The sequence below is a fragment of the Chlamydotis macqueenii genome, chromosome 10, assembly GCF_036417535.1.
Source record: "Chlamydotis macqueenii isolate bChlMac1 chromosome 10, bChlMac1.mat, whole genome shotgun sequence".
NCBI lineage: Eukaryota > Metazoa > Chordata > Aves > Otidiformes > Otididae > Chlamydotis > Chlamydotis macqueenii.
In genome coordinates, this window is record NC_141565.1 from 3,534,475 (window position 1) to 3,561,982 (window position 27,508).

The following is a 27,508-nucleotide window of genomic DNA, read 5'->3' on the forward strand; positions in this document are numbered from 1 at the left end:
CCTAGATGACCTTTGAACGTCCCTTCCAACCCTAACCATTCTATGATTCTCAAAACCAGCACAGTGGGGTTTGTAACAACATCCTGATGTGCAAGCACCACCCATTCAAACATCAGTCACTTTACCAACTTTAATGAGACAATTATTATGAGAACTCTGCAATGAAAGTCTACTGCATCTACACACAGAGAAAGACATTACAACAGTTTTTTCTAGGAAGCACGGAAAATGAAATCCAGCTGGTGTCAACCAAAACCAAAGTTATTTCTCTTTCATCCAGAGCTATGCTTAAAATACAGACCAAGTTACTTCCCTCTCTCTTCATCCAGTTTCTTAATTATGGAATTTTTTTTTTGTGGATAACCTGCAAATTTTTCCACTCAGAATTATTTTGGTTATTTTATCCATGATGCGCCTGATACATGTATGTGGGCTGCCTCATCTGGTGCAGCTCCACTAGAAAGAAATAATTTAGGTTAAAACTGTGTAAAGTAGGTGTGATTGAGAAAGACACGCCCTAACAAACAATTAGTAAATAACATAGTTGTATATGCATGTAAATAAAGGCTGAAATACTTTAAACATACCTAATTTAAAAAATCATATATAGATAAGCAATTCTAAGTACTTTTTTTTTCTTTAACCTCTGAATATTTTACTGGTCATGATCCTAATCGCTACGCAGGACACTGCCAGCTGAGGTCATTGATATCTAGCCATATGTAGCGTATATTACTTTTCAAAAATGATGCATCTCGGAACCAGAGGATGTTCTGGGGAGGCCACAAGGTTAATGTGATCTTAAAAAAAATATATACTGACTCAGCTTATATTTAGGACTTCCAGTTTTACACAGCTTTGGAAAAATTTTCTCTAGACAGCAAGCAGGGCAAATGACACAGCCTCTTGAGGACTGCTGTTAAATATTTCTCTCTAGAGAAATCTACTGATGACAACTTTTAGTCACGACATCAGAAGTTAAAGGCATTTCTACTAGCACAACCAATATCTGACACCAGAAACTCTTCAGCAGGGCCTGTTGTGACAGGATGAGGGGTAATGGTTTAAAAATAGAGGGAGGTAGATTTAGTTTAGATATTAGGAAAATGTTTTTTACTCTGAGGGTGGTGGAGCACTGTCCCAGGTTGCCCAGCGAGGCAGTGGATGCCCCATCCCTGGAAACGTTCCAGGCCAGGTTGGCCGGGGCTCTGAGCAACCTGATCTGGTTGGGGATGTCCCTGCTCCTGGCAGGGGGGTTGGGCTGGGTGGGTTTTGAAGGTCCCTTCCCATCCAAACCAGTCTATGATTCTATCAATCCTAAACTTCAGTTCTGCTGGTTTTCACGCATCCACAACCCCGTAAAGGGCACCAGGCGATCTCACTCGGCACCACGTCAGCCGCTCCTTTGCAGAGGATGGGTCACAGCACGAACCACTGCGCTTGAATTTTGTGGAGCTCTGCTTTATTGGATTTACTACAGTAACCCCACTAACTCCGAGCAATACACAGTTAAAAATATTCTTTGTGTAACTCTAGCAAACAGTTTTGCAGCATCATATCATGCTGCTTGCCCTTGATGAGAAACATTTGCTGGAAGGAGTTTATTTCGTTTGAGCTGCAACCAAGTACGTTACCTTGTGTTGCTGTGCATGACTCATGCATACAGATTTTGGTAAAAAATTTAGTATCTTGTGCATAAGAGAATATTTAACGTTTTGACCAAATAAGATTTTAGTCGGAATTCTAAGCAGCACCATGCTTTCCATGCCTTGATTATTCAAATATCAACATCTTATCAAACCATCCAAAAAAAAAAAGCAGCTATTTGAGAAGCATCAGTTTTTAAGATATTAATATAATGGTTATGTGTAATGGTGGTGAAACCACTAAAAATCACAATGCTCCGGGGAGACCTGATAGCGGCCTTCCAGTACCTGAAGGGGGCTACAGGAAAGATGGGGAGAGGCTGTTCAGCAGGGCCTGTTGTGACAGGACGAGGGGTAATGGTTTTAAATTAGAGGGAGGGAGATTCAGAATGGATATTAGGAATTTTTTTTTTATGCTGAGGGTGGTGGAGCACTGGCCCAGGTTACCCAGAGAGGCGGTGGAGGCCCCATCCCTGGAAACATTCCAGGCCAGGTTGGCCGGGGCTCTGAGCAACCTGATCTGGTTGGAGATGTCCCTGCTCCTGGCAGGGGCGTTGGGCTGGCTGGGCTTTGAAGGTCCCTTCCAACTCTAACCATTCTGTGATTCTATGATTCTATGATATTATCTATTAAAAACAGGAGGGGGGCTTATCAGTCTTTTGTAATTGTAAGCAGTATGTCCAGAGGATCTGAACATGCAAAAGGCAGTTGTTGCCATTAACAGACGGTTGAGACGAAGGACAGAATCTAATCATCTCCAACATAACACGTATATTGAATGCAGCCAGGAGTTCAGTGGTGAGAGAACTACTACAATCCACAAGAGAAGAGTCAAAATATTGTTTGGAAAAATTGCATTAAATTATGCTTTTATGTTTCTTTCTCTGCAGGTGGATGTACTTCCAAAAAATACCAAAGCTATTATGCCAACTGTTTTGCATCAGGCTTTGCAAGAACTGTCAAAATCTAGTAACTTCTTTTTGCAGAAAACACTTAACAGTTTTCATTTCATGTTTCTGGAATACAGTTGATTGTACCTGACCTCTCCCACTGTTCCCACCCTGAAAAGCATATGCCTATCACCAGGGTATCGAACCTGTGCATGAGCGATACTTCTAAGATGCAGGACTATGAAAATATTTCACTTGCAAAATGGCCTCATCTAGCTCTTGAACCACTCTCTTGCTGCACTCTGCTAATGAAGTCATCCCTCCTGTTACCTCATCATGGCTGCAAACGCTCTCAGGGACGCCCTGAGAATGCAGGGAAGTACTAGCGCAGCAACGTGCACCCCCTCATCGCAGATCTGCCTTTGTACCAAACAAACAAATCACCAGCTGCACACGTCATTTGAGAACTAGCCATTTTCTTTGATTTCAGATAAAACCGTACGCATTTAGAAACCAGCAACATCGTATGTTTTGTTTGCCATGTGATAAGGTGCCTCTCCAGGAGACCTGTCCAGACCTCCCATTTGTGGAGGAAGACCAAACAAACGAAACCAGCCTTCAACCTCCCCTCGCTGTTGGTGGCTGCTCTGTGTTTCAGTTGAAGAAGAAATTTAGTAATTTAAGTTCTCACATTCTGTACCGCTGAGCTTTCGAGAGGACCGCTCCCACCGGCCTGCCTATGGCGTCTCTTCTTCTCCTGGGGCCTGCTCACTAATCTACAACGCTTCCACATCGCTGAAAAGAATTAGCAAGCTCTGCTCTGTTGGTACTGCACACAGCAAATACTCCATTCAAATACTGGGAAAAGCTATATTCAGCTATTACCATAAAAAATCTAAGTGTGGTAATAAAATTATAATTTTACTAAAACGATTGATATGAGTGATTTTAATGTCAAAACAAATCTTACACATAAGTTTTGTTTCTACTGTTGGAGAGGAATTGCTGTGTTAGAGCATAAATAAATGGGTTAATATTAAAAACAGAAAAAAAAACCCTGCAGAAATTTGTTTCACTACTTTTGTTTTATTCAACCTTCAAGATATTAGACAAAAAAAAAGTTCTCGGTAATCTGAAATTGGATTTAGTCAGAAAATTAGGTATTTTTGAAAACCACTGTCTACTTTCAGCTACTGAAGTCATTGGACAGGTCAGTTCTGCAACCTGTACGTAACAACTTAACGAACATTAAAGAAAAACATGTCTATTTCTGGAGAATGGCTTTTGGTCATGGTTTTTAGACTGAAGACAATAGGGTGGGAGTGGACTAAAATTGTGTTTCAGCTTGGCGAACACTATTCGAAACTTTTAACAAGAATTCTTGCACCTCATGGCCATATATTTTTTTTAAAAGGTTCTTTCTTGTCTAATAAGACGACTGCTAAAGCACATTTCCAATCACAAAGGAACATATTTGGGGTGTTTAAATGCTCCCAATTCTAAGAATCAGTTACACAGTAGAAGTCTCTCTTCCATTTATGAACACAAATTTGTTCAAAACGCCGACCATCTGTGTAATACTTGCACCACCAGAGTTTCTGCATGAACTTTCCCCGGGGAAATATACAGATTTCTAATCATTCATTGCTTCCTTTTGAACTATGCATAAGGGATTTACGAAAAGGATTTTCCAGACATGCCATCAGTCAGATAGCTTTAGAGAGAAACATCAGGTTCTCCAAAGCATTTTCACGCTACTACTTGGACACTCCCAAAAGCAATCTCTTCCTCTTGCCAGCTCTCAGATGATTATGTAACACACCCAGGCTTTTACATTTAGCCAGCATGCACCACGGTGGTTCAATTTGGCACGTTTTTAAATATGAATAAGAATGCTTCAAATAATAAAACTGAGTTGGGAAATATTTATATGAGAGGCTGAGTATGGATTAAAATTACTTGGCTTCAAAAGTAAAATGAGATGATGTTTAATTTAGTTTATTAATGAAGTTGTATTTGTTCAATTTAAATACGTAATCTCCTTTGAGAGAGTTCAGCTTTGCAAAATGATAATCTGTTCCTATATTTCTATTAGTTGTGATTTATTCTGATTCATTCCTTTGTTCAAAAATGCTAATGAAAGCAGATGATGCTGCAGAAGATCAACAAGCAACAACCACCAATACAACCATCGGTCTGGAAAAAAGGGAGAGACTGCGCAACACAGTCAAGCAAGAAATCCGAGTCAAAGACTTCTCAGGAGGCATTGGTTCTGGAGACAACCACGCACAGGTACTCAGCTGCCAGGCTGAACCAGTGTGACCTCAATTCTCAATAACTCGTCTCCAAAAGTCTCACAAAGACACACAGCAAATTACATTTCTCCTTCGGGTATATATTTAAGAGAAATGAAGAGCTAAAATCAGCCTTGCTTGGCTTTGATGATGAGGCTCAAGGGAGGCAAGTCACTGCTGGAGGCTTTTGGGACACGCCTACTGTATGGATATACGAAGGACAGACTGACAGCAGCTATACCACTCTGTACACCTTGTGAGAATGCACGTAAGAGATTTTAAAATCAAACATAGAGGCTTTTTAGCTGGGTTATTTCCCTGTCACCAGTTGTTTACATATTAACTGTACTCCTTGAGTAAGCTCTGCACAACTGCTCTCATGCCTGCGCACTAGGACCAGGGAGCCGTGCCACAAAAGCCTTCTGCCAACGTCAGCATCGCAGTCACAGAGCTGCAGTCACAAACCCTTACTGTAAATATCTGTGAGATTTCCTAGGGTCAAGACAGAAACATCAAGAATTTTTCCATCCTCTATGTGGCTCAATAAAACCCCAAGCCACTCTCATTGGCCCACATATTTTTTCCTGAAGAGACTATTTCTCATGGGATGCACAGAATATCACACCTTCTGCCTTTCCCATGGAACCTGAACAACCTTGAAGTCATATAATAACAGGTTCAGGAGAGGGTCCTTATTTCTAGACTTCTATTGGGTTTGTTCACCTCACAGATTTTAAAAAAGGACAGGATACACTCCCTCTTCCATCCTAAACTGAACTAAAACCAGATCCATCATGTCCTTATGGGCATCACCATAGATGTTTGGTGCTCTGTGACTTCATGGAGTAAGAGGTTCACTCCACAGTCTGTCCAGGCTTTTGCAGGCATTAATTCCATAGCTCTCCAGAAATTTTTATCTCAAGCAATCACAAGTATTCCCGTGTTTGTCTTTTTATTACTGCAGTGGGACTTGGTTGCTATAAAAAGGCAGGGCCGTAAGAGAGTGAGTCAAATCCGTATAAAAGTTTGAATTAACTAAGAGCTCAAGCGTCGAGGCTCTGTGTTGACTACAGAATGCGAAAAGCAGACTAACACAGCAATGCGCTGCTAGCACTCCCGAGGGCGGCTGCTCAACAGAAACCTCTGGCAGCTGGTAGGAAGGTTTCTAGAGAACTAGTTGTAAGGTCAAACAAGAATTACTGAGGAAGGGAGTGGATCTTGTGTGTGGGAGGGAATACAAAATTGTTATTGTTTTCAAGTGAATCACTGAAAAAATAACTTTGAATGGAATTAAACTGTACAGTAAACTAAACAACAAAAAGGATGTTACAACAACGGCTCTCCATTTGGGGTGCTTTTATACATGTGTATACACACACATATATACACACACGCGTATGGTTTTTTTTTGTCTATGTTGAGGGACTTATTCCTTTCCTAATCCAGCAATGGCCAGAGCTCTCACCAAGCAAGCTTCTAAAAACAAAAAGTGTCCTAATTAGCAGCAAATCTTCTGCAGTTTCCAATTTCCGTGTTACTGGTTTCAGTACTGACTGTCCCACTTCAATTTTTACGCCAGTGTCACAACCCCTGGGACATGCATCTGCCCACAGAGAGCAGGGTTAGGCGTTACATTTCACTTCAGGGAATAAATCCAGCACAGGGGCTTTACACAGAATTACAGACCCTAACCTTCTGATTCCCGCGGATCACAAGCAAGAAGATCTCCGGAATGAGATCAGTGGTACTGTCTCCCAGTATAAAGTGCCTTGTTTCAAACAAATAATACATATGCATATTTCTCCTTACTTTATCATTTGTTCTTTCATAGCATTCCCATTCAGTTTGATTTTAAATACTATAATTATCCTTCTCTCAGAGTCTGGCAATTAAAGCTGCAAAGTACAGCTACTTACCTTCCTGACAATAAAAACTTTAAAAATAATGTCCTGTATCTGCAGTTTTCATCTGCTCCATATAAGATAAAGGAGGGGAACAAGATCTCCTTAGAAGGAAACTGGCCCTGATCGAGAAATTATATTCTAGTTTTCTCTAAAAAGTGAATTTAAAAAATCCCCAAACCCACTTTTCTAGCAATATTTTTAAAGATATCCTCTTAATCCAAAAGATATGTAAATGAGGCTTGTAGGTTAAGACCTCGTGCACTCAATTTTAATGCTTCAAAAGGTTCAAGAAAAAACACTTCAGAGGTCTTCCATTTTCTCTTTCACGTCTTTCCATCCTCAGTTCTGATATCAGAATCACGTTTTCAGATTAAAACTTCCAAGTGTAGTTCTAAACTAGAAAAAGGAGGACAAGGGCAGGGAAGAGGACACTTTATTTATTATCTTTTCACATTAGAGTTACAGGGAACCTTAATGATACAGAAGGTATAAAGTCTGCAGTTGGTACTATATTAGTCATCTGTCTACACGAGAAGTCAGATAAATATATAATCCTATTTCTGTACTGCAGATTTTATACGTCCTTACCTCAGGTTGTTGGTTCATTTTTTTTTTTTTTTAATTTTGCAAACATCGCTCGGGGGGGGGGGGCAGGATCCATAACAAGGGAGGGAATGGCATAGGAACTATAGTTTCTCAAAATGAAGAGTTACATTAGGATTCATATGAAGACAACCAAAGAAATAGGCAGCAATTCCACCTCTGCAGCAAAGAGCACCTTTTCTAACAGCCTGAGCTCAACCTGGCTCCCTTCACCAAGGTCGAGTCTGATATCAGCCACGGGCAGCAGCCGGCCCATGCCAGCTCCCCCGGCTCGGGCACCAGCCAGGCCTCACCGCAATCACCTTGTCTGAGAGAGGCTCCAGCCGTCTCCATCCACATGCCACCTTCGTTATACCACGAATTCCTGGAAAAGATACACTCCTCTGTCTTTCCAATCCAGCCCAAACACGGAAATACATTCCACCCCTCCACTTCCTATACCCATCTCTAATATTTAAGCACTACGCGGAACAGGCAGAAACACCCCACGCTATTTTGGACGAACCAAAACAAGATTTAAAATCAAGTGAACAGAAGATTCTGCACGTAGTGTTGTGTACACATAAATCGAGTGCCCTGGGGACTAACAGCTCCTCACACATGCTCAGTAATAAAACATCAGCTCAACACCCCTACTCTCTGAAGGGGAATTCTTGATGCTGCAAGAGGAATTTATTTCAGGTCAATCCAAGACACATAAGGCAGCCCCTCTGCCTTCCCCTCTGTGACAAGGAGCTCTGTCTTGCCCAATGCGACATAATGCCATGTGGGTATGAGACAGGCACCAAATGCTTAGTGTGAACCAAAGAAAATAACCTGCAAAACTACGAGTCTGTCCCCAGGCCCACATAGAAAGCTGGGAGGTACGCTGCATGGAGATGAGGCATATCATTACTTCTGTAATCCTCCTGCTCCAAGAGTTTGTTTTCATGGCGTTCTCAGCCACGTTATCCAGTAACGCTGACTTAGCACTACCATTTCATCCTGCAGTTCTCTCATAACAATTTACCGCTACAGCATTACGGAGGCAACCGGTCGTACCGCAACGCGCACGCCCTCCTCGGGTCGCGCCACAATTGCCATTGCAGCCGCTGTGAAGCCGCGTGCCATTCTGCGAGTTTCCCGGGCTGGCCAGACTACTCCTAAATTGCTATTCCTTTAAGTACTGCAGAGAGGGAGGATGACAATCTCATTTCATTGTGAACAGCAACACAAAATCATTATCTCATTGCAATTGCATTTCCCTGGTCCCTTAATATCAAACATCAGTTGATATATTTTTAGAACACGCAAAATCTTCATTATAATTCAAGCAGAGGAAAGGAATGTAGTAAGCATGCAGTGTAAAATTAAAGAGTTGTCCTCAGCCAGGACAACAGTTTCTTCCTAAATTGACTTACAAAGGACACAAATCAATGCTGTCTCCTGACATTTGGGATCACACGTTTCCCGAGGAGGCTGGAACAGTTTATTGGGAACACTGTTCTCTTCTAATTACCTGTGTGACACAAAGTGTACCATTCTGAAAGACAAGTCATAATGGCAGCAGCGTATTTTTATTGTGCTTCATCAGCAGCGGTGTTTGTGTCAAGGTTAGTTTGGCGTTGAGCATGACCATTACAATATATTAGTCCATCCCGTAAGACAACCGATGTACATTGCACATGCCAAAAGAAACAGTCACCGCCCTTCTGTAAAGCGTAACTCTTTTCTCAAGGTCCACTAACACACGGAAACCTACTGCAACAAAGACCGTGGATGGCAACATCTGTTTTTGAAAGGCCTGAAGCGACTAAGGCAACAGGAATGGAGGTCCTCACTGTTCCCATTTGTGGAGAAGTGTGCTACAGCTGTGGGTGAAAAATGGCTGAAATGCAGAATGCAGCACACAATTGGATGTGTGGTGGTGTGTAAATACGTCCAAAACTGCTCAACTCTCACACGTAAGGCTCTTGTTGGCTGCAATTCAAATGGGCTGGTTGCAAATTTTGATAATACTCGCATTAAATAACAGTGGGACATCCAATTAACGAAGAGACATGAGAAAGCACCACCAAAGAGGCTGATCACATGTTGGGCTTCTGCACAGACACGATAGAGATTCGGAAACCAGAGGCCCTCAAGCTCCAGAAGGAAGAGGAGGGTAAACAAAGGTCCTCCCCACAGAACTGGTCTCAGAGAAAGAAATGGCGCCTGGGATTAAAAACAAACAAACAAAAAGACTAGATGAAAGACCCTGGAAGTAAGGGAAGACCCTGGAGTTCTGAAAGATGCATGGAAACAAACGCCAGGGGACGCCCAGGACAGACTGTGCGAGATGCTGTAGGGTAAAAACTCTAAACTTGTTGGATTTTGAATAAACCCCAGTGTCCACATCCAGTACAGGCTGTCATCTCCTGCCTCATCTGTGACAGCTGGCTGACCAGTGCTCCTGGACAGAGGACGGTCGCCTGGACAGCAAGCTCTTACTCCTGGACAGAAAGCTCTTACTCCTGGTCAGCACATGCCTACACTTCTGGTTCTTCATAGGCTGGATCCGCTCCAATTAGCCAGCTGGCTAACGGAAAAAGTTGGAGGTATTTCTACTTACACTCTTCCCAGAACGCTTAAGACTGGCTCTGTCTGACCTGATGTTTAAAGGCCAGTATAAAATTCCCATTCTATTATAAATTGACAGCGCTAGGGTAGTATGCAGGGGGACGCAGCTTTCTTCTAAAATAATTGTTAAACCAACAAAATGGGCAGTTTAACCTCTACTTTAAAACCGCAGTAAGCTGACTGTTGTCTCTAGCAAGGTGGGAATTGTCTCATCAGTCCTTGGCTGGGGTACACAGAGGGAGAAATCCCTGAAGACATTTAAAATGCCGTATCTCGTCCTAAGCTGAGGTACAAAGTTTGCACTGAATTGGACTACGGAGCACAATTCAAATAAGAGCATGGAAGATAACTTATCGTACTGAAGACAGCTCTTGTCTAACTGAAAATCTCCTCGGACGAAGTGTATGCACGAGGAGTGTCATTTACTTCAAAGGCTGAACCAATTTCCAGAGGTCAAGAGCTAGGATGGCCAGCGAGCTGGACAGGAGGTGACCGCACTGAAATATCTCTTTGCCCACATCTAACAGATGAGTATCTTCCCTGTCCTATTCTCTCATTTCATGTGACGCATTTTTTCAGCAAGTTCAAATTATATTGGACTAAAGCTCATTTTATTTTTCATTCATCTATATAGTTTTTATTTTTAACTCACTTTAATTGAAATGCAGTGAATGAAATTATCAATTGAAATTGCTTCACCAGCTGTGAGTCTTCATTCTTTAATATATAAAATAAGCTTTTAGTAAACCTAAATCATCAATTTTCCTTTTTAATCCTCAAAAAAGTTTCTAAACATACCGAAGGGCATCTAGGATGCTGATGCAATGTATTGGACTTCAATATTGCAACTTCCACACTCTCAATTGTAAACACATCCAGGACAGTGACCATATTTGGGGTGTTTTTAGTACACAGTGCTTCAGTTCTGGGCTAAATCTTGCAACTGCAGATCCAGGTCTAATTCTCTCCTTCCAAGTGACTTCTTGCAACGCAATGGCCAAGTGTCTTTATGAATGACCTGGATGATACAAATGAGAGCACCCTCTGCAAGTTTGCAGATGACACAAAATGGGGCAGCGGGGTCAGTAACACCAGACAGCTGAGCTGCCATTCAGGGGGACCTTGGCGGGCTGGAGCAATAGGCTGACGGGAATCTCAGGATGACCAACAAAGGGGAACTGCCAACTTCTGCCCCTGGGGAGGAGTAACCCAAGGCAGGACGGGTCACGGGCCAACTGGCTGGAAACTACCTCTGCAGAAAAGGTCCTGGGGTTCCTGGTGGACCCAAAGCCAGAGATGACTGTGAGCCAGCAATGCGTCCTCACAGCAAAGATGGTAAACTGCCTCCTGGGCCGCATTAGACAGACCGCTGCCAACATGTTGAGAGGTGAGCCTTCCCCTTCACCCAACACTGCTGAGACATCTGGAGTGCTGTGTCTGGTGCTGGACTCCCAGTAAAAAGGAGACATGGACTTCCTGGAGAGAGTCCATTGAAGAGACACAAAGATGGAGGAGGACTGGAGCACCTGACATGCAAGTTGGAGGTTGAGAAAACTGGGACTGCTCAGTCTGGAGAAGAGAAAGCTCAAGGAGAACCTTATCAACATGTATAAATACACGGGAGGGAGTAAAGATGGAGCCAGGCTCTTCTCAGTGGTGCCCAGTGAAAGGCAAAAAGGCAATGAGAGTAAACAAACATAGAAATTCCATTTAAAGTGAGAAAACTGTGAGAGTGGTCAAACACTGGCAGAGGTTGCCCAGAGAGGTTGTGGAGCCTCCATCCTTGGACACGATCAAACCCTGACTGGACACAGGCCAGAACAATCCGCTTTAGGTGACTCCAGTTTGGGCAGGGGGAGCTGGACTAGACAACCTCCAGAAGCGCCTCCCAACCTCAACTGTTCTGTGATTCTGTGTCTCTGAAATCACCTAGCTTCTCCACCCATTTCACCTTCACCACGTGTGGAAAGTAGACAATGGGTAAAAAATGCACAAACTCTTTCAAACAAATCACGATGATTACTGTTGGTCCTCTTCTAGGTCTTCACATTGACTGCTTCTAGGATTTCTCTGATAGCCTGGTGCACAACCCTCACGTGCTTTAACTGTGCAACCGTTACTTTAAAAACAAGGAAAATCGTATTGCCAACAGGACGAACTCGTTCATCTAGGAGGTGGCAAAAGGGAAGTATTTTGTAACTTGGTTACCATTTCTCAACTGTGCAAAGTCTGATATTCGAGCGGGCATCCCACATCACTTCTGAGTCTCCGTATTTCCCTCATCTGCAGTGCTGTGAAGGAACACATCCTGCATTTTACAGTGATGCCAGCCTCCTGTAACTATTTCCCTAGTACTGGGCTATTTTAAAATAGGTTTCATTCCCAACCCTTCTGTCGGTGTTTCTTCTCCAACTGCAAATCTCCAGTTTTAATACAAAACACAAGGTCATATATCAATGAAAATAACATTAAAAACATGCTTTTCCCCCTAGACACGAATAAAACCTGTACAGCTTGAAACCAAAAACCCACAGCTCAGGTCTTAAAATTGTACCATAAGTTTATGCCTTGTACAAAAGGGCATCAAGCTTTAAAATAAAAATTCCAATAAAATGCTATTGATCATCTTCTTTGCTTAATATATTAAATTAAAGCCTATATAGTTATATAAGCCTATACATATCCTCACTTATAAAAAATCTAGCATACGAAACATAACCTATCTCGGAAGAAATACTCTTCTATTATGCAACCGTTCCACTAAGGATCTGTTCTCTTTGAACACGGTGTGGACACAGGTCACAGACAAGGATAAATCCTACACGGTCTCGCAGCGCTGAGCATCCCTGTGCGCAATCAAGCCCTGGCACGGCGGATCCAGGCGGACGTTTCCCGGCGGCAAGCACCAGGCCCGGACTGCAGGTGCTGCAGAGGCAGCAGGACTGCCCCGCTCACACGGATTCCTGGTGCCCGGCGTGCCACCGAGCCCTTCGGCAGGGAGCCTCCGCGCAGAGCAGACTCGCTGCCACCTCCTCGGCTCGACACGGGAGGAATCTTAACGAAAGCACGAGAGAGACCGTCTTCAGCTTTAGCAACACATTTCAATGTATGAATTAAACAGAAACACCTCTCCAGAAGCAGATGATTTAATCATAATCATCCCTAGCTTTTTTTTTTAACCCCTTTTTCAACAGACTTATTAAAATTACGCAGCAATGTGTAATTTTAATGCGGAGGGGTTCAGTTGATCGGATAATGTATAATATGAATGTAATTAATTTTTGTTCACTTCCAAGCATCGGTCGGAAAGGCTCAGCAATACTTGCTAAACCCCCATGAACTGTAATATCCTTCTTTGTCTCTCCTTGAAAACATACTGAGAAATCTGGCAAAAGGCAAGCTCATTTTCTACAAGGTTAGGTTATTTTAGTTATTTTTGACAGCTGGGCGCATCAAACAACCCGCTTTCTTCCCTTCAGAACACCATTTTAAGTCAGACCTGTGAAAGTATTTACATTTATTAAGAGGAGGAAGGTTCAGTTTACAGGATCATCTGCTGCCAGAGTCCTACTGCAGTATAATGGGGTTCCAGGGAGGGAGTTACAAGGTCACGACTTCTCCATTTATTTCAAAATGTAACGAGGATTTCCTACATACACAACTGACATCTGAAAAGATGAACTGCAGGATGAAAATTTTAAAAAAGCAAGAACACTTGTAATATTCTTATCTATTACTAGAATGTACGCCCACATTGTCTGTATTCAGACAGGAATTTTTTTTTTGTATGATTAAAAAAATGGTCGCATCCCAAATTCAACAGGATTGGAAAAGGTAAGCTGGGGGAAGATGAAAGGGGAAAAAAATAATCCTTCAAAACTGTTTCCTAGATACACGGTGTGAAATACAAAAGAAAAAAGCACTCAGAAAAGTCACTTTGTGGAAGCTCTTAAACAACCAGTATGGTACCTGGTTCACCATTACCTTGTCTTCTGTAACCTGCAATCCTACTGAGAAGCATGCAACTCCTCCAAGCTGTGTCCGTACACAGGCATGAAACCTTCTTCTATATGCAGGAAGCATGAGAAATAACATTCAGTTTCGATTTGCAACAGAAAAAAAATATGACCTTTTCTGTGAAAACGCAAGAATATTTACTATTGATGTGCTGGGCCAAAATCAATTCTGCACAGAAATTAAGACAGACATACAAAAAGGATGAAAAAGGGGGCACATACACACACAAAAAAAAAAAAGGAAAAAAGAATATTCATGCTGCATTACTATACACAACTTATCTACAAGCTGCCTTTTACCGCTTTATTCACAAACTTATTCATTTTACCTGCACTACAGGGAAATACGGAAGATTTCTTCACTGGTAGCAATTTAGATTAAAATGAGAGGAACATGAACAAAGTAAAAGCTGTACGTGATCAAAGACCTGCTGGATACCTGAGTCAAACAGTTTTTTCAGAGCAAGGTACAAGAGCTAGTCATGCATATGGATGACCTCTCACAAATTAAATGCTAATCAGGAATGCATCTCAACACTAAAAAAAAAAAAAAGTGGACTGTGAAGTAGGTTTGTAATCCTCTTTCACTAAGCAAAGACTAACAAAAAGCCCTCATTAGCAATTTCATACTGCATATATCTAACATTAACCACAAACACCAGCAACAAAAGCGCAGTTTTTCCATATTAAGCGTACCAGCTGTCTTTCAGCCATCCTAACTTGTGTAACATCTCTGCAATCCTGTAACAGAGCCCCTGACAGAACGCAACCCGGGGGTCGAACGACCAGAAGCCCTAACGAGCACGCAGCTCTGTGGATGCATGACCGATTTAACCAGGAGAGAATACCCCTGCGCTCGGAGCAACTTCATACTCACCTTCTAGAAGAGAGGGGAGCAGCAGGCTAAGCATCAGCTCCCGGCTGCCGGGGCGCTGCGGGGCTGCCCACAGCCATCCTCCCCTTCGCCCTCGGAAGCGATGTGCGAGGCGCGAGCAGATGCCCCAGCGCGTCCCGGACAGCGGGCGGTCAGGAGATGGGAGGCTGGGGACCAGCTGGTCGGCTGCCCGGGACCACTGGGCAGATGCGCTGCCAGCGCCGCAGGCTGGGATCAAACGCGGAGAATCTCCCTTTACATAATAGGAAACGACTCCCGTAATCTTATGTGTGCCGTTACAGCGTGGTACGCTCCACGAATAGGCAAAAGCTTTCCCATGCAGCGCTCAGGGATTTGGGGTTGATTCTTCTTTAAAAAAAAAAAATCTCTCTGACAGAATTTTTAGCTATTGTGCCATATACCACAGAAAGCCTCTCCCCACCTTACCATGGCAAACATCATGCATGCTTAGAAGGCATTACATAAAATTCCCTCTTTCCTTAACAGTATTTTCTAATCCATTTCAATAGAAAGGCAATGTTTGGGGGTTTTAACCTATGTGTCCTTTACTGTCAAACATACGCATTGAAACACTACAAGCAGCTCTGTAAATAAACCCAGCTGAGCATTACATATTTTCCTAACAAGAAATGTCTTCACCTATCATAGGAGAATATTAGTTAAAGTTAGGAAAAAAAAAAGTCAAACTGTACTGCTCACATTTCTGTCTTTTCTGCACTTCCCTTCTGAAAGAAAAAAGGCACATCTGATTCTTACCAGCAATGATAAAAGCTAAATCTCATCCACGTGTTTTCCTCATCTCTAAATAACAGATTTAATCAAAATCAAGCCCATCTGTTTACAAAACAGCAAGATCATACTGCATTTTCAACCTGCAAAATCCCAGGGAATGGTTTCTGATGCAGGAGCGCCTTTCAGCCCGGCAGCTGCTGCCTGACCTTACAGAATAATCCACACACGACGCAGCATTACCTTTCCAGAGACGCTCAGGGCACCAGCCAAAATCTAATGCATCGCTCAGACCCGCTCTCCACACCATTTTCTCATCAGCTTGCGCCTTCACAAGAAGCAAATTGCCAAATAAACAAGCTCAGAACAGAAAGGGGAAAGATTTTTTTCTTTTTTTTTTTTTCTTATTATTATTCTTATTCTCATGCGGTGGCTGTCGCTACTTACTTGGCTAAGACATCATCACAAATCCCCACTGATTTCGCTCACAGCGCGCAGCAATCGCGGTTCGGCATCTGTGAGGGATGGCTGAGCGGAGCGACGTTACAGGGGTCCCTCTGCAGACCGTACCATCCCGGCAGGCGGCGGGGAGGCAGCCGGGCCTCTGCCCCAGCATCGCGCCGCCCGGGCGCGGGGGGACGTTCACCGCCCGCCGCGCGCCATCGCCAACGGGGGAGAGTGAACGGCAGCCATCGCAGGGCAAGAAAACGTTTCTCCGCCAGAAAAATGGACTGAACCACCGTGGCGGTGGTTGTGATTTGAATACTTCCCGTGGGATAATGACAGAAACGGAAGATGGCAAGCTACCAGGAATACGCCACTTGCTCAGAAACAGGAGAAACTGTCAAGGACAAGGACTGTCGAGTCCCACCGTGCTCGTTTGAGAGGGAAGAGGGGAGGAAGGGCAGGGGCGAGGGGCCCGTGGAGGCAGCACATCCCCGCACGCCTACAGCGGAGCGCAGGCTGCGTCGCCGGGGCCGGAACGCACCGGGGCCAGGGGCTTCTCCAGCTTTGTGACTAACGACACGTTTGACAGCAAACGCCACCAACACGCCTCTCACAAATCACTCCATAACCCCCTTCTGCAAAGAGACAGCTTGCTCTCCCTCTGTTTCTCTAAGAACAGTGCTGGTTACAAGGAAAAGATTTAAAAATGAGCGCAGGGCTGCGATGCTCCTCTTGTATTTGTGTTTCTTCCAGAAATCTAAAACCCACAGAGGAGAAGCACAGAAAACACCCTGCTGTTTAATCTGATCCGGTGACATTAGAATATACTGTAAAACCACACAGGCATGCTGGAGTAGCTCTGCGCTCTTTTTTTTTTTTTCCTTTTTTTAAAGCCACATAAAATCAAGCACTCTGCCTCATGATAATGACAGCCTTCCGCTTTGAGGAATCAATGCATCTTATTTAGAGCTCCCTACCATCTATTCCGTGTTGTTTCTTTAAAAAAAAACTACCTGTTTTTTTTTTTAATTATTAGCACATTAGACTCTGAAATGTAAAAGGCTTTTACATGGAATGAAGTGTTATGGCTGTTCAAAAAAAAAAAAAATTCCAAGTACTAAAAATAAGACAGACATCAGTCCTTTAAAAAGCATAATGTTTTCTACGCAACGGTTTATTTTTTTCAAAGCAAACTGTGATCAGTACATGTACTGCATTTAAACTGCAACTTCAGATTCAGCTCCTCCAACCATTCAATCATGATAGTGAACAAACACGGGAAAACACTACATTGTTCTTGAAGCGTGTATAAAAGAGTACACATAAAAGTTGGAACCTTTTCTGTAGCATCCTAGGACAGCAGTGGTCCATGCCTGCTCTGCCCCGGGCGGAGGGGGCAGTTGCAGGAGGAGCCGTGCCGATGCTCTGTCATCCTGCCCTGCTCGCTGCTCAGAATATCAATTCAGCCGGTTAAACCAAAAGTCTGTACTGCACTGCACCAAAATGGAAGCTATTTAAAAAAAAAAAAAAAAAAAAAAAGAGCTAGGATCACTGATCAGGAGTTTTATCTATGCTGATCAATTTTTTCTTTTAATGAAGTAAAATGTACATCAGGAGTAGGATCAATGCAGATTTTTCTCATGTGAAACTGCCTTTATCATTAGAAAGCTACAGGCAGTCACATGCACTCGCTGCGGTGACTTTGTGTTATATTCAGCAGAGAGCTGTGTCCCCTTTTCCTTAGCAAGTCTTTGGTACAAACTGCAGCTTTAAGGAGCCTGGAGTGCAGGCTCAAAACCGAATTCCAGCATTGAACAAAACAATACCAGAATTAAAAAGGTGTTACATTTAAGATGTGTTGTGCTTAGGTCTAAGACCCATAAATGCTGGTGACCTCTGCTGCTCTGTCAGAAAAGCAGGAAGATACCAAGATAATCTGCAATTATTGAGCTATTCAAATTCTTTTTCGGGTACAAATTTTAGAGATAATTTGGAAAGCAATAAAAGGTTGATTGACACAGTACCGAAATACATTAAAGAAGATTTTCTTAAAACTGTCTTTCCTGGATGAAGAGAGGAATAGTTTAGAGAAATTAAACACAGCATAAAAAGTTATTCCATCCATTTGGCTATTACAGTTGGAAGGCTGCCGCTCTCAAAGATTGTGTGGCATTACAGAAGACTCAGCCCAGGCACAGAACCATAATGCCTGCATTATACTGAATCAGGACATACTGTGATTCTTATTTTTGATTAACAGAATAGGCCAGGGAATAAGAAGAGGAGGAAATCACCCAAAAAAAAAAGTGTTACAAAGGGAAAAAATCCTAGTTTGAACTGTTATTATAGACCCAAGCCAACTGTACAATTGTTCACATGAATACTCCCAGTGCTCGTTTAACCTACCTCAACACTACCATACCACAGACGACGATGAACCAGCTGTTAACCTTTCTGCTGGGCTCATCACTCTGGAGCGCCGCGCGCAGCGCCGTGTGCGCGTTCCTGCTGGGGCTGGCGCCACCTTCCCCCCAGCGCTGTTAGTCATCCTGCTGCCGCCCGGGCACCGGGAGGCCAACCGCCAGCGGCGAGCTCCATCCCAGAGGATGCGCTTTCTGGAGTACGAACCGAACTGCTACGTCATGGCACCCCGCACAACACCCGGGGCTCGCCCTGGTTTTGCATCAAGAAGCTATGAACGAAGAGTCCTGTTATGGTTCTCCTTACTTAGAGCTACTGAGTGCAAACTCTTTGGAAATGCTACAAATCCTCTCTCCTGCTGCTGAACTCCAGCACTACTGCAAGTCAACGCCAGGAAGTCGTCCGGGTCCTGCAACAAGACGGAGGTTCCAGCTGCAGGGCTCAGCACGTGCTCATGATCCTTAAAGTTCCAAAACCACTGAACTCGGGGAATACCTGCCATACACAGGTGCACCGGTACGTAATGACCGAAGCTAAAAATAGCAATTGCACACCCAGAAATGGGTCATCTAGCAAGTAGTACCAATAGCAATATTCTGATCTCAAGATTGAAAGGTTTGGATTTTTTTTTTTTACTTTTTTAAACACAACTGTGAAAAAAGTAAGATTTTCCAATTAGCTTGGCTTTCAGCATGTACAACTCAAAATGGCTACAACGTTGGCAGGTGCTTCTTCTAGACATTTCATCACAAAATTTAACAGCAAAGCATTGCAAAGCAACATCACAGCTGAGCAGTGCGGCTCCCGAAACGAAGATTTGTCAGTGCACCTTCATGCCTATTAAAGCGTCCAGCAGCAGATTATTTAGCTCTGACAGAGAAACAATTTAACACCTTAACTTGGGGGCAAGGAGTGGAAATGGAGCAGGAAAATAAGAAGGAAAAATCAAAAAGATGCTTCTTGTGACTAAGTTTAAAAAAACCACAACAATGCTTATGGGATGTGAAAGCTGTTGAGCTTGAAACGCAACTTGAAAAATCGCTTCTCCAGTAAAACTTCAACTGACAACTCAGAAAATATTCAGAGGCAAAAGAAAGAGTCTACCTAGTTCCTTTGGGGAACAACGTAATTCCACATGTGCTGGTGACAGACATCATAAGCACATTTCAAGGTCTTTATGAGATAATTAGTGACAGGAAACGCAGGAACACAATTTTAATTCCTCTTTCAGAATCTTGGGGGCCAAGACCTCCTTTTCAGTGAGGCTGTCCAGTCAGAGGAATGGCACTGGAAATCTGCAGCAGATTTCTAATATTTTTCTAATCACAACCCAGATACTTAAACTAGAACAGCAGACTGGCAGCCTTTCATATTTTTAAACCTCATTTGCTACATTTTGAAAACAAGGATTAAATCTGTTTTCAGGCTCGGTGTTTCTCCAGTTTTCTAACATTCTGCAGTAATATTTCTGCAAAGAAGCAGCTTGCATTTCCAAACTGCACAAACATGTTGTTATCCTCGGAAGCAACACGACCTAATAAAAGAAGTAGAGGAGAGGGACCTCCGAACACTCCAATTCAAGGACTTGCGCTGCTGTTTCTTGACTTTGAGATGTTAGTAGGTCACTTGATCCCACTGTGCTTCAATTTCCCTAACTACAAAATAAGTATATTCGCTAGAGTAAATGACAGCAGTTATAAGTTGCTTAACCGGTTAACTCTTCCGTGCCTTTGAGGAAAGGTATCTGAGCCGAGTCTGCGCCGTGAGGCTAGGAGAGAAGCAGCTCGCATTCGTACTACGTAAGCTCATAGTTGCCTCGATCAGTTCTCCTGTATCCACCACATTTATTTTACTATACAAACTACTGCTTGTTCTGACTGATAAACCATCGCGGTCCCGACCGGCTCACTTCCTAGATCAGAATCCCAGCCGAAAGGAAACCCAGCAGACAGCCAAACGCTGCAGTTACCTCCCGTCCTTCAGTCTCTACCATCTTACATCTCTGAATGCACAATTTTTTTTTCCTCTTCCATTCCCTAGCAGCCATGCCCAAAAAGAGCAGATGTTTACAAGGCTGGGCTGGCATTGCTGTTTCCCTCGCTGCCACGGCGTTAGTGCTCAAAACCAAACCAGATCACCCAAGCAGAAAGAAAGGTCATTAGGCCCTTTCAAGAACAAAACCTAAGGAAAGCAGAGGAAGGAGCATTAATAAGTCTGAGCTTCCAATAAAATGTAAGTAAACCTGGCTCAGTGCCACTGCCTAACCACAGCAATGACAGAGAATCATCTTACTGCTCTCCTCCAAAGCAGCAAGCTGTATCTGCCAGAGCGAGCATCTGCAACATCTGATACCCACAGCTGAAATCAGCTTCTTCATGATCTCAGCCTAAGATGTTCCTAAGAATACGAAACCAGTATTGCACAAGCATTCCACCTTCTTTTTTGTTTAAAGACACAATCTGCCATATCACATGCAGATGAGAAAAAAAACCCTATTTATTGACACTCAGAACAAACCTTCACAAATAAACTGGCCTAGTAAGAGCTTTAAAGAAGAATCTTCTGAGAGTGTCACAATTTTTAGGAACTGAATAATGAGACAGTCAGTATGCTTAGGAACGACCCTTTCATTTAGTGCCCATTTAAACCCCATCAATGTCTTTGAAACAGGACTTGTACCAACTGTCTTCCAGCATTAATCTGTTTACTTAACATAAAATACTGGTACTAGGAGGAGGACTCAGAAGTTACCTGTGGATTTCCACCATATGAGTTCCCTTCTCCGAGTTCTGGAAGGGACTGCTACACTTCCTCTTTGGTCTCGTATCACTGCTTTTTGGGTCTTAATGGGGCCCTTGTAGGATTTCAATTGAAATGACAGGATTCTACAACTAAAAAGGATCACGTTAGTTCGCATCAGACTACAGATTCCAAACAACCTAACAGGAATGTTTGGAAATAGGGTGGAATCTTTGTACATAGACATATGGGCTACATGGACCCATCTCTCTACCTCACCAAAACTGTTCTCCCAGAAAAAAAAAAAGAGAAGTTCAGAGTAAGAATTTCAGTTTGGTACCTTCTCCTGAAATCACTGATGCAAAATGCTACCACAGTCTTATAGAGGTTGTTTTTCCTTCTTACTGGCTAACGCTCGGTATAGGAAACCACTTATCTTCAATTTGAAAAGCATATTCAAAGCCAGAATGCATTTGAAGGAGTATCCTTTACTGTGAAACTGCATATGACTATGACAATAATCTGAATCTCAAGGTCAGCATCATCCTTACGTAGCTAGGTCCCGCTACGACCTTAGATTGCACCTTACAATGAGAAATCCAACATTATTCTATTTAAATTGCTCAACTGTCATAGTCACATTTCATAGAATCATAGAATCATAGAATGGTTAGGGTTGGAAGGGACCTTCAAAGGTCATCTAGTCCAACCCCCCTGCAAGGAGCAGGGACATCCCCAACCAGATCAGGTTGCTCAGAGCCTCATCCAACCTGGCCTTGAACGTTTCCAGGGATGGGGCATCCACCACCTCTCTGGGCAACCTGTTCCAGTGTTCTACAACTCGCATTGTAAAAATTTTTTTCCTAATTTCCAATCTAAATCTACCCCCCTCTATTTTAAAACCATTACCCCTTGTCCTATCGCAACAGGCCCTACTGAACAGCCTTTCCCCATCTTTCCAGTAGGCCCCCTTGAGGTACTGGAAGACCGCTCTAAGGTCTCCCCAGAGCCTTCTCCTCTCCAGGCTGAACAGCCCCAACTCTCTCAGCCCATCCTCAGAAGCGAGGTGCTCCAGGCCTCTGATCATCTTTGTGGCCCTCCTCTGGACCTTCTTCAACTGGTCCATGTCCTTCTTGTGTTGGGGGCGACAGATTTCAGATAGATTAGACACTAGTAAATAATAGCAGAGAATCAAAGTACAAATACGGCCTCTTAATAATATTAATAAGGAAATGAATCCTCATTTTCAGATATTCTTTAAGCCTTTATTCTTCAATAGATGAATTTTTCCTACATACCTTTGTATCCTCACCGTTAATCCCATTAGACCGACACAGTAGCTACCATTGCAGTCCTTTTTAAGACTGTACCAAATGGCTAAGAATTGCTGTCTTTATCAGCATTACTTAATACATTACTCTAATAAAAGCAAATAATTAACATAAATGGAAATAACAGCGGGATGGGGTTCAATCATTCTCCACAACTAAAATGGGATAACAAAATTTTAACAAACTATTAAATAAGGTCTTTTGATAGCTCAGCAAATAATACAATTGGGATACACATTTCCTAGAAATTAATCACCTTGCGGGAATTACTTCTCTTGTGTTGAGGGTTTTTTCCCAATATAATAAGATAAAAGTCTATGTATAGCTTACTGGGTGAAGCAATCTGACCCGTTAAGCTTCGTTAAGCTGCGGGTATCTGTGACCCGGTCGGTGAGTGCCAGTAATCGTCCCGCAGGGTGAGGCGTGCACCCGGGCAGCCCCCAGAGCATCCGGGTGCCTCCTCACGGGGCACCACACGGCAACCCCTAGCCTCCTCGGGTGGCTGTCCCCGTGCCGCCAGCACCACCGAGCCCAATTAAGAGATGTGCAGCTCTTGATGTTCATCTGTGTGGAAAGAAGAAACTGGAGCCTGCCTGTCACATAAATCACTGTCGACCTCAGAGGTCCTTCTGCATACCACAACCTCCTACCTTGGGAAAACTGCGCAGTTTGAGTTGGCTGGCTTCACCAAGGCTTCCTGACCAGCTGACAGCCACCACCTCACTTCCTACGGTAACTCACAGACCAGCTCCTGTGCTTTGAAGGGCTTCCCTGGTATTGGCCAGAACATACCGGTACACTCCAAAATGTTTTATACCAGTTGTATCCTTCCCTTTCATAACAGGGTTTGACAGAATGGCTGCACTTCAGCCAAAACAAAACAAAACAACAAAAAAAGATGTTAACGTAAAAAAATGGGTCCTTTCACTTCCACTGAAACATCTGGGAATACCTCTCACAAAAGCCATTCCAGGAGTTCTAACAACTATAGGGTCGAACCTGATCTGAAATTATCTTGACGACTGTTTGTGGCTTTTATATATAGATACACTATTCCGAGGGCTCAGAATTTGTGCTCGCAGTTACTACATACAGATCTGAAATAAGTGTTCAGATTCTTTAGCAAAGGGATTTCTTTTCTCAGCTGTACAATATGAAAGCTTAAAGAATTCTCAGTATAGACTCTGTAATCATTAATATTTACTTATAAATATAGCAATTTATACAAAAATATTTATCCACATTATTAAATATTAAACTAAGTATCAGACCCAAATCTTACTGTAACAAATAAAAACAGTATATGAAATAAAAATACACAGCTAAGGAAGATTAGTTGGGCATCATATTGGCTTCCAGACTGAACCATGTCTCATGAAGATCCACTACCTGTTTCTTAATCCCAGATTCAAGATAATTTTGCCAAAATTTCAGAACTTTTTGAAGCAACTGAGCTTGGGGCCTTGCAAAAATAGAATTGTTAGTCTAGAATAAAGGAGATTATCTAGTGCAGAAGAACAAAAATGTTATTGGAGAAAAAACCCACAATAGCTAGTCAGGAATAACCAAACATCCAAATAGAATTATTTTGTGTGTGCATCTTCTTGTTGTTCTTTAATTAACTTTCAAAGACAGAGCATTCCAGAACAAGCACATTCTCACATTAGTTTACTCCAGAATATCTGCGCATAGGGTCAAGCCCTAGACTCATCACTTTCTGATCTTGCTGACCTGACAAATATCTACACCGCACTGGATAAATGTTGTCATCATCAGCATCTTCTGAAAGATGTTATTCGCAAGGCAGCAACAGGGAGTTGCTGAAAGGGAACTGAAAGGGATTTGCGTGAGGCTTTAAATGGTGTCTGTCAAACCAGCAATGTGACTAAATGGAAATATTTTCTAGCATTTCCCTAAGTGAAACAATCCTTCAAACTATGCATTATTATAATAATCTTTCACCAGAAACACTCATGTGCTGCAGATAACTACATTCCTCACTCACAGGAAAGTTTTATTCCTTCAAAAAGAGTTAAAAAAAAAAAATCCTTGTGTTTGGTCAGAAATGGATCAAGACAGGGTTTACAGGTAAATAATGCATGGTAGTATCCCCGCTTCTCCCCAAGGACACTGTGAAGTAGCCAGGCAATACAAGAACCAAAAGATCACGAAGAAAGAATCTAAACCACTTGTGTTACTCGTGGTACGTCACGGTGGATCACACCCAGGTTTAGCCTACCTGTGAGCACAGATACGCAGTTTGAACGACTTGTTGACTAGATTTTTAACTACCTTTTCTCACACGAGGAATTGTCGCTCTTTTCTTCACTCAAAAAACCTAACAATGCTCACAAACCAGGAATATGTTATCAATGGAGAAACAAAGCACAAAGAACAGGACACATTTGGCAGGGGGAAAAATGATAATGATGTATTTCCCTGTGGGGCACATCACAAACTCAGGCAAATCCCCCTTCCCAAGGCTGCAGAGACCACAGCGCTGTGTTCCAGAACGGTCACCAAAATGAATCCAGTGGCCCAGAACCCAAGGCCTCATCCAGAATTTGCCCATCTGGATGACTAACATCACCATCATCTTTTTCGAGGGCTAATTCACAGATGCGATCTCTTAGCAAGGTTTTTGCTGCAAATAAATCTGTTGGACGTCTTCATGTCCAGTAATAAAACTGCAGATCACAGTGATAAAACCCAACAGCCTCTGCCTACCTGAGGCTGGCATAAGCTTCCGTTCCGCTAGTTCTCTGGAGTATGCCCTTACTTGATGGATACGTGAAGATCATGATAACATCCGAATCTCCAGAAACTATATATAAAGGATGGATGAAAATTAAAAAAAAAAGCAGCAAATTACTAGTAAATCAATACAAAAGCCTCACTGGAAGGTTAAGGAAAGAAATAGACAAAGTTTATTTAAATCACTCCAAAACAGGGACAAGAGGGAAAAAAATTCTGAAGCACTTGTAAACCAGTCAAAGCCAGAAAAGCATCATTCTTTTCTCCTCCTTAAACTGTTACAAGGTGGTTTATGCATGGGCTGTCAAGGGTCTGATAATTTAAGATCAATAAGCATTTATCTGTCATTTCAGCTTCATAATTCTGGAAGTGTCCAGCACCATCAGATAAGCAGCTGCTACTCAAATTCTACTTGAAATAGCATTACTTCTTAGAAATTCAAATATTTGGAAGGATTCCTTAATAATTTCTGTATATAAATAGTCTTTTTTTTTTTCACACAGCACTGGCATACGAAGATGAACTGCATACCTTTGTTACACATCTGTTGTTTTGTTGTTTGAGTCAGACATTCCAGACTCTAAAAATACACAGCTTATAGAGTTACTTTTGAAAGCTCAAGGAAAAGAAGATAATAAGTAATGTGAATAGTTATACGCATATAAAATTGCATGCCATAAAACTACACAATTAGATTCAAGGTTAGGATTAAGACCTATATTTCTTGAACACTGATGTCAGTCTTCAAAGATGTTAGTTGACCTTGAGGATAAAAATAAATTCTGCAGTTCTGCATTGTGTCCTCAAACTTAGTTCACTAAAGACATCAAAAATGTTCTCTGCTTACATACCATAAAACAGTTAAACAAAGATACTCCACATTAATTATATTTAACACTCCTAACTTTGATTTGTGGAGAGGAAAATTAGGTTTCCTGAGAGCTGCTGTAGCTTCCAAACATCATCCTACCCACAAGCCACAGAGATGCTTACAGCTTTATATTTAACACAGCGATGAGAGCCCTCAGCGTATGATCTGTAACACTAAATCCCACTAAGGTTTTTTCCTCTTGCCATTTCATTAATTCTATCTCAGGAAGAACAACAGAAGTTCATAATAAGTATGAAGGATAAAATAATAAAATATAAACTGAAACATAATTCAGAATTCTGTTTTCTGCTTTTAAAATAATGGAATTTTTGTAAACGTAACTGCCACGAATGAGGAGAGAAGACTCAAAAACAGGCTTCCCGAAACACTGAGATGACATATACCAGCACTGACTTTCAAATAATTAATTCTCTGAAGAAACACTTAAATGCTAAGCTCAAATATCCTTTTAAAAAGGCAATGATTTACCAAAGACATTCTATACTAGCTGTTAGCCCTTGATTCTTCCTGTTTTAGGAAAATCCCGGAGTCTCCCTTAATTAATGACCACACACACCGCTTTGCGTGCTCCCAGCTGGCAGCAGCCCACGGTGCCGGCTGAAGCGGCCGCGTTCATCTGCTAAGGCGTTTGGTTGTCGTGCTTTAGCCGCTCCACTGACCCTGCCTTCAAGAGCTCCAAATCGCTTCGGAGCCGCCCAAGAGGTCACTCTCCAGGAATGCGATCCCTTTTCCATTCAATGTGCTCGGCAAAGCAAGTAACAACACCTTCCATTCCAAAAAGTAATTTAATTTGCTAGGAAGAAAATTAATTTTCATATGCAAAAGGCCAAAACATCTAGCCCACATTGGATTTGTAACTGTACTCTCAATAACGTCATCTGAACTCCTGCCACTGATGCTAGCAGAAAGCAAAGCACTCCATATGGTCCAGGATACTTTTCAGAGAAAATGTACAGATAGGAGAACGACCATTTGTTATTAAGGAAATTTAAAAGAACTGTTTCCTGTGTCTGTCCTCTAAAATAGTTGAGAAGGCATCTTTGTGATGCCTCTTCTTCCTCCCTACAAGGTTACAAAAAATTCTAACACTTCTGAAAACAGAACTTCATTTTCCATCATTTTTTAAAGTAAATACATTCTCACAGTCTAAATGAAAAAGAAATTAAATATAATTACACAGAAATAAGCTCAAAGTCTATCATGCTATTAAGAATTCATTTCCTTTAGAGTATACGATTTCAATGGTGTGCAAGGAGGTGTTTGTAAACCAACTGAGGAAAGAAACTCAATGCACTGGAAGGAAGAGAACCTACTTGCATTTAAGTTTAACACTTGTGGAATCCTTTAAT

General features: G+C 42.4%; 1 protein-coding gene across 16 annotated transcripts in view; it reads right to left on the reverse strand.

Annotated features, from left to right (window-relative positions):
- Positions 1-27,508, reverse strand: part of ATP2B2 (ATPase plasma membrane Ca2+ transporting 2) — a 441,468-nt gene that overhangs the window by 237,900 nt on the left and 176,060 nt on the right. For 14 of the 16 annotated variants that reach the window (XM_086755403.1, XM_086755397.1, XM_086755399.1 and 11 more), the window contains exon 1: positions 15,819-15,995. The exons of 1 other annotated variant lie outside the window; for it this stretch is intronic. The gene's annotated coding sequence lies outside the window, so the exon portion shown is untranslated. Of the gene's footprint in view, positions 1-15,818; positions 15,996-16,022; positions 16,306-27,508 lie in introns of those variants that run through there. One more of the 16 variants, XM_086755390.1, reaches the window with a different exon arrangement.